Source organism: Oryctolagus cuniculus, chromosome 12 (genome assembly GCF_051225735.1).
Source record: "Oryctolagus cuniculus isolate XC-2025 breed Fujian yellow rabbit chromosome 12, ASM5122573v1, whole genome shotgun sequence".
Taxonomy (NCBI): domain Eukaryota; kingdom Metazoa; phylum Chordata; class Mammalia; order Lagomorpha; family Leporidae; genus Oryctolagus; species Oryctolagus cuniculus.
This window is the reverse complement of record NC_142878.1, coordinates 54,399,269-54,411,669: the sequence shown is the minus strand read 5'-3', so window position 1 is coordinate 54,411,669 and position 12,401 is coordinate 54,399,269. Positions and strand designations below refer to the sequence as shown.

General features: G+C 45.0%; 1 long non-coding RNA gene across 1 annotated transcript; it reads left to right on the top strand.

The window, feature by feature from the left end:
• The first annotated feature begins 1,198 nt into the window (after positions 1 to 1,198).
• LOC149123053 (uncharacterized) lies at positions 1,199 to 9,155 on the top strand. The gene is made up of 3 exons (XR_016217993.1): positions 1,199 to 1,531; positions 3,479 to 3,525; positions 9,076 to 9,155. It is a non-coding gene; the product is annotated as an uncharacterized LOC149123053 (long non-coding RNA).
• The last annotated feature ends 3,246 nt before the right edge of the window (positions 9,156 to 12,401 follow it).

The following is a 12,401-nucleotide window of genomic DNA, read 5'->3' as shown; positions in this document are numbered from 1 at the left end:
ATATGTTTTAACATAAGGTCAGATGGAGAGTACAGAATGGCTACAGGCCTCAGGACTACTAATGAGACAGTTACTTCGATGCATCTTATTGTTTATTAAACCTTTGCCTAAGGGATAATTTCTTCTGCATCCCACTAAACCCAGAATCTGGGAAAGTGACGATACAGAATTTCCCAAACAAAAGCTTGGATTTCTAAACAAGAGGTAGATTACCTGCGATATGCGTGCTCTTTCAGTCAAGAGAAAGGAAAGCTATTCTGTATATATACAGTCACCACGGACTAAAAAACAGTTGAAGACATTTCTGGGAATGGCAGGATTTTGTGGAATCTGGATTCCAGGACTCGGATTCCAAGCCTTTGTATGAGCTTTAACAGGCCCTGACACAGACTCACTGTGCTGGACAGGGGAGCTACAAAAGGTGTTCCAAGGAATTAAAGAGCTTTTAACAGAAGCTCCAGCGTTAGGAGTTCTGAGTGAGCCATTCATAGAAAGATCCTCTTCAGGTCAGTTGCGGCTTAAATGGCACAGACCTTACCAGGTGCTACTGAGCACAAGTACCTCAGTGAGATTAGGATTACATTTCTACCTCTCAATTCTTCACAGATGTACTCAAAAGGCACGCCTGATTATTCCTGCAAGCCAATCGAGACCTTAAGTACCTCTTCCAAAGCAAAAAAGATAAGTAAACTTTTGCATTCGTCACATCGAGACTGCTGTACCTTAAGGCAGACATGCTGCATCTGCCTCTTTCAATTCTCTCAGGGAACTGTAATTGACAATAAAACTCTGAATGGGTTCTTCTGTTATAATTCTCTATGCTCAAGCTAAATGGTTTTATAATCTACATAAGGGTAGCCTATCACCACCCACTATCTGGGAGATGGTGAGATATGCTCTTTCCATCTTACAGGGTACACCACTCACAATTGGTTTTGTTCCAGTTTTGCCTATGCTGACTGATAAACTTATGTTTCAGAACTCAACAACTTCTGAGAATAACTGACCATGCAGGAGACACAGCCATTGGTGGTGACCAAGACTACTCCAACTCATAAAACGAATTCATTAGATGAGATAGGTGGAGACTTCCAGACCCAGGACAGGCAGGCCCTGTGCTATGCCCCTCATAAGCAGGAAGCAGCTATAGAAGATATGATTCTACATTCTTCAACATCCCTTAAGATTAAGGTCTGGAGTCTCTGAGGCGGGGAATGATATGGGCAGACAGATAGGATCAACTCAATTAGATTTGGGAGCTGGAAGCCCATGCCACCTGTGTGATCTCATGCCCCTACCTGATCTCACCTGAATGCCCACCTGCCAATCAGGCTACATAACCACCCCCTTTGGAAATGGATAAAAGGCCTGGAACATGGTGGGCCCTCCCCTTGTTGCCCCGTGCCTTCAGGGTGCATGCCTATTGGCCTGCTCTCTGCTTTCGCCTTGCTACGCATGCTAAGCTACCTGTGACTGCTCAAAAACCATACACTCACTCCACACGGCTCGCTCGTGGCCTGCTCTCCACCTGGTATGGACCCAACTTAGCTTCTAGACCTCTCTTTCTCCCCTAAATAAGGCCCTCACTCTCATGTGTATTTCTCTCACTAAATAAAAAGCTTAAAAACTAAAAAAAAAAAAAGAAAGAAAGAAAAGAAAAGAAGAAGTGGAGCAGCTGAGACTCCAACAGGCAGTTTGATACAGGATGCAGGCATCTCAAGCTGGGGCTTCATTTTCTGCGCCACAATGCCTGCCCTAAGGCTTCTCAATAAATGACTCAGGGATAATTGAGTATCCGTATAAAGAGGAAGAATGAAATTAAAACCTCACCCCACACAATTATCTGTTTTAGTTTAAAGACTTAAGCGAGAAAGCTTTTGAAGTTAATATTGGGAGGGAAACAGTTTCTTAACAAGACTCAAAAAAGTCTTAGTCATGAAGGAAAGGACCAGTAAGTAGGATTATATGATGATTAACATCTGTATGCATCATATCCCTTTATTCTGCCCTTTATGTGAGGATTAGTGAGTGAGGCCACCAGCGGAGACAAGGAGAAGCTCAGCAAACCATGTTTGTTGTGCTCAGAGGTCCTGGAGAGGGCTGGTCGCCCTAGGTCACAATGGAGGCATCAGGTCTTGGTCTGTTGGTAGAAGACAGGGGTGGGGGGAAGGCACAGTGTCTGTGGGAAAGGCATGGCGGGCAGAACAAGCAGGACTGGCTAGTTTGAATGACTTTAGTAGGCTCTCAGCTCTGCAGACAGTGTTTAGTAGCCTGCTACCTGGGCCTGCCATGATCAAAGCAGAGGAGTACTGACCTCTGGGAATATTGGCCAGGTAGAGCAGGTGCGTCTCTAGGTTGATTAGTTTGCTTATTTTTCCAGTTGAGTTCTTTGATAGGTCTAAAAAATGGAATAACCTCAGGAAGGGCAGTTTCTCCTCAGATGGGAATATTTTTTAAGATGTCAAGTTGACATGTCCTCAAATGCACCTGAGATAAGTAGAATATTCTTTTTTTAAAAAAAAAAAAAAAACAAGTTATTTATTTATTTGAAAGGCAAAGCTACAGAGAGGCAGAGGCAGAGTGAGAGAAGTCGGTCTTCCATCCGCTGGTTCACTCCCCAGATGGCCTCGATGGCAGGAGCTGAGCTGAGCTGATCTGAAGCCAGGAGCCAGGAGCTTCTTCTGGGTCTTCCACATGGGTCCAGGGGCCCAAGGACTTGAGCCATCTTCCACTGCTTTCCCAGGCCACAGCAGAGAGCTGGGTGGGAAGTGGAGCAGCCAGGACTTGAACCGGCACCCATATGGGATGCCAGAACTGCAGGTGTCAGCTTCACCTGCTATGCCACAGCACCAGTCCCAAGTGGAATTTTTTTTTTTTTTTTTTTTTTTTTTTTTGACAGGCAGAGTGGACAGTGAGAGAGAGAGACAGGGAGAGAAAGGTCTTCCTTTGCCGTTGGTTCACCCTCCAATGGCCGCCGCTGCAGCCGGCGCACCGCGCTGATCCTGGCAGGAGCCAGGAGCCAGGTGCTTTTCCTGGTCTCCCATGGGGTGCAGGGCCCAAGCACCTGGGCCATCCTCCACTGCACTCCCTGGCCATAGCAGAGAGCTGGCCTGGAAGAGGGGCAACCGGGACAGAATCCGGCGCCCCAACCGGGACTAGAACCCGGTGTGCCGGCGCCGCAAGGTGGAGGATTAGCCTATTGAGCCACGGCGCCGGCTCCAAGTGGAATATTTTTAGCAGCATTCTTTATGACAACCTCAAAGCAAAAAAGTAGAATGGATAAAGAGTGGTATGTTCAAATAAAGGAATGGTGTACAGTAACAAAAAATTAATAATCCATAACTGTAGACTTCATATATCTTGCCCATGACAAATAATATTGAGCAAAAAATGTTAAGTCTAAAAATGAGTATAAATTTTGATTTCATTTCTATAAAGTTCAAAACCAGGACAAACTGTGTTTCTTCTTCCTCTTCAGTCTGTAGGAGGGGCTGTTTCTTCACTTACGTGGATTCATGGATTAAGGTAAGTGGCTTCCCCCAAGCATTGTAGTATGTTATCCACGTGCCTGTGAAAGCAGTGTAGGATTGCCCAAGTGCTTGGGCCCCTGCACCCACATGTGGGACATGGAAGAAGCTCCTGGCTCCTGGCTCCTGGCTTTGAGGTGGCCCAGTCTCAACTATTGTGGCCATTTGGGGAGTAAGCCAGTAGATGGAAGATTTCCCTGTCTTTCCCTCTCTGTGTCTGTAACGCTGGCTTTCAAATAAATGAATAAATCTTAGGAAGGAAGGAAGGAAGGAAGGAAGGAAGGAAGGAAGGAAGGAAGGAAGGAAGGAAGGAAGGACCCCAGAAAGAAAGAACCCCAGAAAGAACCCCTAAAACAAAAACTCTTTGTACAGGATGTTAACTTCAGCTTATTTTATTTGTTTTAAGATTTATTTTATTTATTTGAAAGACAGAGAGTTACAGAGAGGTAGAGACAGAGAGAGAGCTCTTCCATCCACTGATTTACTCCCCAGATGGCCGCAACGGCTGGAGCTGTGCTGATCCAAAGCCAGGAGCCAGGAGCCTCTTCCAGATCTCCCATGTGGGTGCATTGGCCCAAGGACTTGGGCCATCTTCTACTGCTTTCCCAGACCACAGCAGAGAGCTGGATGAGAAGTGGAGCAGCCAGGACTCGAACCAGCACCCATATGGGATGCTGGTGCTTCAGGCCAGGGTGTTAACCCACTGCACCACAGCATCGGCCTCAGCTTATTTTAGTATTGTTTGGATTTTTAATTGTGATTTAAAAAAAAATTTTTTTTTATTTATTTGAAAAGCATAGCGGCAGACAGAGAGGGAGAGAGAAAGAATGATTCCACCTGTGGTTCACTCCCCAAGTGCCCACGACAGCCAGGTCTGGGCAAGGCCAAAGTCAGGAGCCAGGAACCCCATCCTTGTTTCCCACATGGGTGTCAGGAACCCAAGTACTTGGGCCTTGTTCCACTGCTTTCCCAGGGGCATCAGCAGGAAACTGGATTGAGAGCAGAGCAGCCAGGACTTGAACCAGCACACAGATGCATTATAAGTGGCAGCTTCACATCTTGCACCACAACATTGGCCCCCATTGCAATTTTATTGGAATTTATTTTTTTAAGAAGTCTGCTTTGGTGGAAGATGCCAATGTACCTGGGAAAGCCGCAGAAGACAGCCCCAGTGCTTGGGCCCCTGCTACCTATGTGCGAGATCTGGAGGGAGCTCCTGGATCCTGGCTTGGCCTGGCCCAGTCCTGGCCCTTGCAGTCATCTGGGAAGTGAAACAGCAGATGAAAGATTCTCTCTCTCTCTCTGTTTCTCCACCTCTCTCTGTAACTCTTTCAAATAAATAAATAAATCTTAAAAAAAAAGAAATCTGCTTGGGCTCTTGAAGGGAAGAATGCGGTGTGTTTCCTGTAGTGGCTTCCTGTCTCCTGAAGTCGAGGCAGCGTCGGAAGCAATGTTGGAAGCAATATCCCCAGTAGGGGACAGACTCGTGCCGTCCTCTGACAGGTCCATCAGTGGACAGCACTTCTGACAGAGAGAGCCACAGAAGTGCTTGAATGAAGGCGCTGTAAGATTGCATGAAGTCGGCATCCCCGCGAGAGTCAGAAGCTCTCAAAGGACTTTAAAGAGAGAGCACACTCCTTTCTGGGCACGTGAGCATTTGCAGTCTGTAAAATATGCTTTTTAATGGAAGTGTAGCCTTACTTTACACTTACAAGAAATTGAAGCCTGGACGTGTCGCTTTCATGATCTTTGTTATTAGTCTGAAACAAGAAGGAAATCAGTACTTGTTCCCACTTAGATAAGGAGGAGAATGAGGTCGGTGTGTGCATGGACTGTTCATACCAGAATGTTCCACGTCTCCTACATTATTTTTAAAACCTGTCAACTCTGTCCTTTGATCATGGCCAAGCTGTGCCCCAGGGGTTTCCCTGGGGCTGCCAAGATGGTTGAGAGCCACCATTCTCCCCACTTTGGCCCTCAGCCCGAAACAGCAGGCCAGGGGCAGGCCCCAGGCCTAGCGTCGTCCCTGTTCTCTGCTACACCAAGCTCTGCGAGCACTGAGACTTGCCGATGTTATCAGGCAGTTGCTGAGCAGGATAATGTGATTTTTTTGATGTGCTCAGTTTTCCCAGATAACCTATTCAGAAGCTTCTTTTGGTTTTAATAATGAGAACTAAATTAGCTTTTAAAATAAAAAATATTAAAACTCACAGTTTCTCCTTAGGGTTTTAAATTTAACTTTCAATGGTATTAATCAATTCACAAACTCAGCTATCTGACTGCATTTTAGGTCTCTCCTAAAGCTTTCCTGTGACCTGAAGTTGTGAATCATGAGACTGATTACAAAGCCTTAGCACACTAGGAATCTCAGCTTAGATTTTAGTGTGGGGCTTACACAGGCAAAAGGCTGATCAAAGAGGTTTGCTTCTGCCTGAAGCATGAAGATTTTCTGTGATCCTCCAGGCTCACAAATCTGCTGCCTCCCAAGATGTTCATTAACAGGAAGCTGGGTCAGAGCCAGAGGAGACAGGGCCCCGCCAGACACTCACAGGGGAAGCGAGCATCCTAAGCAGAGTCCGCTGTGCCAGATGTCCACCTCTCATTACCCTTTTAATGTCCTGTAGCCTGTTGTGATATCCCCTCATTCATTTCTAATTCTTTTAAAGAGTCATTTATTTGAAAGGCAGAGTTAGAGAGAGAGAGAAAGAAAGAGAGAAATCTTCCACTTATTGGTTTACTCTCATCAAAGCCAGGAGCCTGGAACTCAATGCAAGTCTTCCACATGGGAGTAGGGACCCAAAGACTTGGGGCATCTTCCACATCCGCAGAGATGCTGGATCGGAAGTGGAACAGCTGGGACTCCAACCGGTGCCCATATGGGATGCCAGCATTGCAGGCAGTGGCTAACCTGCTACACCACAATGCCAGCCCTTTCTCCATTTCTGAAACTAGTATTTTGTGTTCTCTCTCTCTTTCAGCATCTCTCCGTCTCTCTGCTCCCCACCACTTTCAGTTAATTTTATTTATAAAGATAAACAAAAGATAAATTTAAATATCTTCCCAAAGAAGCAACTTTTACTTTCAGAGTCAGCCTATTGTGTCTCAGCCTTTTGGCTAAGATCAAGTGCAGAGTCAGCCTAATGGTGCAGCCGGTTAAGCTGCCACCTGGAACTCCAGCATCCTATATGAATGATGGTTCGAGTCCCCACTGTTCCACTTCCCATCCAGGTCTCTGCTTATCCCCTGGGAAAACAGTGGAAGATGGCCCAAGTGCTTGGCTCCTACCACCCCTGTGAGAGACCCAGACAGAGCTCCTGACTCTTGGCTTTGGCCTGGCCCAGCTCTGGCCATTGCAGCCCCCTGGGGAGTGAACCAGTGGATGAATGATCTCTCTCTTTCTCTCTCTCTCTCCCTCTCTATAACTCTGCCTTTCAAATAAATAAATACATCTTTTTTTAAAAAGAAAGATTACACCTTACAGGAGCCATTCCAGGCAAGTTGTGCCAGATATAGACAGAAGCTCCAACTCTACCGTCCGAAGGAAGGACCAGATGGGACAGGACACCGGGGGACCTTTATTCTCTGCTGTTACTTTGTGGAGCATAAAGGCCACACAAACATTTACAACACACACATCTATCTCCTATATACCTTCCTTCCGTAGAGGGAGAGAGGCATTGTTGAGCATTTGAACACTAATCTCAATGCAGAATTTTTCACTAAGAGGCTCTTCAATGTATTTAACGCTCTTTAGTTGGAACTGTACTAGATAGTTAATTCACACATCACCTTTCTTAAGCATGATGTCTCATGAGAATGACATATTAGCAACAAAATAAAGACATTATGGGGGGCTGTCGCTGTGGCGCAGCGGGTTAACCTCCTGGCCTGAAGCGCTGGCATCCCATATGGGCACCGGTTCAAGTACCGGCTGCTCCACTTCCCACCCAGCTCTCTGCTGTGGCCTGGGAAAGCAGTAGAAGATGGCCCAAGTCCTTGGGCCCCTGCACCCATGTGGAAGACCCAGAAGAAGCTCCTGGTTCCTGGCTTCGGATCGGCGCAGCTCCGGCCGTTGTGGCCATCTGGGGAGTGAACCAGCGGATGGAAGACCTCTCTCTGCCTCCTCTCTCTGTGTAACTCTGAGTTTTAAATAAATAAATAAATAAATCTTTTTAAAAAGATATTATGGTTTTTCTGTACACTTTGGTTTATAGCAGAAGGAAAATTTTTAAAGACTTATTTATTTGAAAGGTAGAATGACAGAAAGAGAAGGAGATCTTCAATCTGCTGGTTTACTCCTCCAATAGCTGCAACAGCTGGGGCTGGGCTGGGGCTGGACCAGGCAGAAGTCAGGAGCCTGGAATTCCATGTAGGTCTCCCATGTAGATGGCAGGAACCCAAGTACTTGGGTCATCCTCCACTGTTTCTCAGGCACATTAGCAGGGAACTGGATAGGAAGTAGAGCAGCTGGGACTCAAAGTGGAGCTCCAATGTGGGATACTGGCATTGTAAGCAGAGGCGGTTTAACCCACTGCACCAAGTGCCACCGGCAGAAGGAAATTTTTGAGATGGTCTTATATGATGATTATTATAGTTATGTTAGAGATATGCTAAAAATATCCTTAGGAAAACATGGCTAGAATTACTCAGTTAAGATCATAACTAAGTTTCTGCTCTTAACCTTGCTTTACATAACTTAATTTTATTGCTTTATTTTTAAGACATCTATTTATTTGAAAGGCAGAGTGACAGAGAGAGGAAGAGACAGAGATCTTCCATCCACTGGTTTGTTCCCAAATGGCTGCAACAGCCAGGGCTGGGACAGGCTGAAGCCAAGATCCAGGAGCTCCATCTGGGCTGCCTACATGGTTGGTACTCGGGATGGCACATTCACTGCCTTCCCGGTTCATTAGGAGGAAGCTGGATTGGAAGCAGAGGAGCCAGGACATTGACTGGCACTCTGATATGAGACATGAGCATACCAAGAGGCAGCTTGACCCACTGCACCACAGCATCATAGTTAAGAAAGTCAGGCATTTTGCTCTTTACCATCGCACATTAACTCACAATGCAAGTCTATGAATTTATAGTAAGAACGAGAACCTTCATAAAGACTAGCTCTCACCCTTTGGGTGTGTTAGGAGAGCTACTTAGGTAGAAGGTGTTAATGACCATTGTCACCCACCTGTGAAGTTTTTTGACCATATCTCTAGTAAAGGAAGTTCCTTTCTCAGATATAAGGCCTTCTTGTTGGTTCGTTTCAATAGTTAGGCTTCTGGAATGATTCTAACCGATGATCCTGAACTCTGATTTATCCTTAGGATTGTATGTGGAGCATTCTAAAAATACAGATGACTAGGCCTTATCCACAGCCAGTGAATTAGATCTCTAGGTTTAGTCTGAGCTTTGGTATTTTTGTTAAAAGTTTTCTAAGAGATCCTGGTTTATTAAGTAGATTTGAGAATCAGTGAATTGAGCCTTTGCACTTATGTTTCAGCAGCCACTCTGGGCTAAAATTATTAGCAGTGGATCCTTTGCTCTGTTGCAGGTTGATTGAGATAAGACCTTGCACAAGTAGCCAAGACTCTAATCCTCAATAAATACAGATACCTACACTAGAAAGCAGGTAAGTGGTGAGCTCATTGCCAGGATTCCCACAAAGATCTAGAGTTTGTGTAGGCCGGTGAGTGCTTAAAGATTGAATGATGGTACGTACCAACAAAGATGGCCTAGTTATTTGCATTTAGAAAAACATTTCCTTGGGTGGGATCAAATGTTTGACAGACTGGTACTTTTTGCCCAGGATATTTTCTTGTACTTCCTTTTAATACTGATGGCATTCCCCAAATGTTCCTTTCCTTAAATGTGTACTTGTTACTAAGTTCTGGCCAGTGTGATGTGAACTGGAGAAAGGTGAGAATATAACAAGTGATGTTCTCTTCAGAGCAACTTGGCTTCCCTCTAATGTACATTTTCTTATTTTCATTCCATTTCATGGAATGCAGAGCCATGGTGATCTGGCTCCAATCACCTGGGGTAAGGCAGTACACTAGAGCTGGAGAATAGTGGATACATGGCACTGGCGATCCTCAGTCCCTCAGTGATCACATGAAGCAGAACCACTTTCCTGCCTTGAATCAATTGGCTTCCCCTGGATATAAGGAAGAAATAAACTCCTATTGTTTTGATTTGCCATATTTGGTAACCACTGTCCCATCAGATCCAAGTGCATCTTAATTAAAACAGAAGGCTACTGGACCAGTAGTCTTGAATCTTCACTTATTTGTTGAAGTTTTTTCTCTATAACTTCTCCAAAATGTTGGGGTCATATTTTCAACAAATGAGTCATTTTCATCAACTGACTTTGAGGGTTGATTACTCTAAACATGCAACCTGACATCTTAGGTTGGAATAGACAGGGTAACTATCCCTTGAGTCTTTGTTGTCTTAGCAAAGATTGACAAGTGGACATGTTTGCCATTGGAACATGGACTGAGATATTCTCCCTCTGCCCTCTCTAGAGATATCTTTTATACTCTTCACATCCTCAGTACATTAAGGTGCATGAGGTAGGAAGGTACAGATACTGGATAGTGTTCAATGATGCCTTAGCTCCCAGCTGATAACAATATCCCTTAAAATTTCCCTTTCCTGACCTTATGTTCTTTCTGCCATAATTGCCTTCTTAGAGGCTCTTAATGTCCAGCCTTTGTTTTTTGTCTTCTATCCTATCTCTCAATGGGAGATGGGGATGGGGTGAGGAATTCCTCTTTCTCTTACTCTTATTTTCATCTTGAAACTCTTTACTTTCACATTCCTTTTTTTTTTCTAAATCTTTTTTTTTTTTTTTTTTGCCAGGCAGAGTTAGACTGTGAGAGAGAGACAGAGAGACAGAGAGAGAGAGAGACAGAGAGAAAGGTCTTCCTGCCATTGGTTCACTCCCCCAATGGCCGCCACAGCAGATGCTGCCCCCATCCGAAGCCAGGAGCCGGGTACTTCCTCCTGGTCTCCCATATGGGTGCAGGGCCCAGGCACTTGGGCCATCCTCCACTGCCTTCCCAGGCCACAGCAGAGAGCTGGACTGGAAGAGGAGCAACTGGGACAGAATCTGGCACCCTGATCAGGACTAGAACCCGCAGTGCCAGTGCTGCAGGCGGAGGATTAGCCTAATTAGCCACAGAGCTGGCCTTCTGGCCTTCTTTTCTTTTTCCTTTTTTTTTTAAATTTATATGTATATATTTATTTGAAAGGTGCAGTTACAGAGAGAGAGGGAGAGACACAGAGAGATCTCCCATCTGCTGGTTCACTCCCAAAATAGCTGCAATGGCCAGGAGCCTGGAATTCCATCCTGGTCTCCCACATGGGTGGCAGAGGTCCAAGTACTTGGGCTGTGTTTCCCAAATGCATTATCAGGAAGCTGGATTAGAAGCAGCCAGGATATGAACTGGTGCTCATATGGGAGGCCGGCATCACAGGTGGTGATTTAACCTACTGTGCTACAATACTGGCCCCTCCTTTCATGATCTTAATACCCAACTTCTCTCCTATCCCTCCCTTAATTTCTAGATTTGCTACAAAGATTTGTGGACCAATATCCACAATGGGTCTGGCTTCATGGAAACCAAAAATGTGCTTCCTCTGTTTACCTTTCACCTGCACAATGAACAAAGTCAATATTATGGGGGTTTACATAAAAAATAGCTGTGGTAGAATGAGAAGGCCATGCCAAGATGGCCACTGGCAAGGTAGCGTCAGTTACTCAGGAATGGCTTCAGAAACCATATGGCAATGGAGCCTGCCTGGCAACAGGCTGTGATTGGTTAGGGCATAAACTGCCCCTGATTGGCTGCCTTGGCTGTATAAGCTGCTGTACCACTGAAATAAACGAGTCTGCAGGCTACTCACCTCTGGCCTGATTTCACCCGACTCCCGGGGTCTGTGTGGTGACTCCGCGCCTCTTGCCCCCACCACGCTCCTTCTCTCAGAACGAATCCACCACAACAAATAACTTGTCAATATTTTTATAGCATTAATGATTACTTATATGTCAATTTATCCATTCATTTAGAAGTACTTCTTGAGTATTGCTAAGCTGTAGGCACTAAGCATTGAGGATAGAATGAAGAGTGAGAGAAAATCTAAAATGCTACGTGTTTTAATATGGAAATGCTTGGGGACTACCACACTGAAATATACAGTGAAGTGGTCATTTGCCTGAGCCTACTTATAATAAATAGGGCAACTTAAAAAGTTCATCAAACTTTGAATTAAAAGGTAAGTTTATTTGGGGAAAAACATTTTGAAATCCATGTGTAACATACATTTCTATTAACTTTTTAAGATTCTTCATAAACATGGATTCCAAAATCATATGCACCAAAATAAATTTATTTTTAAATTCCATCTTCCAGGGCCAGTGCTGTGGCGCAGTGGGTTAATGCCCTGGCCTGAAGCGCTGGCATCCCATATGGGCACCGGTTCGAGTCCTGGCTGCTCCACTGCCAATCCAGCTCTCTGCTATGGCCTGGGATAGCAGTAGAAGATGGCCCAAGTCCTTGGGCCCCTGCACCCATGTGGGAGACCCAGAAGAAGCTCTTGGCTTCTGGCTTCGGATCTGTGCAGCTCCGGCCGTTGCGGCCATCTGGGGAGTGAACCAAGGATGGAAGACCTCTCTCCCTCTCCCTCTCCCTCTCCCTCTCCTCTCTCTGTGTAACTCTGACTTTCAAATAAATAAAAATAAATCTTTAAAAAAAATTCCATCTTCCATGAACCCTTTGAAGTACTTCATATTTTAACAAAATACAAACAGAAATCTTAGAAACTGAATATTTTCAAATATTTTATTTTTAAAAAAGATTTATTTATTCAAAAGGC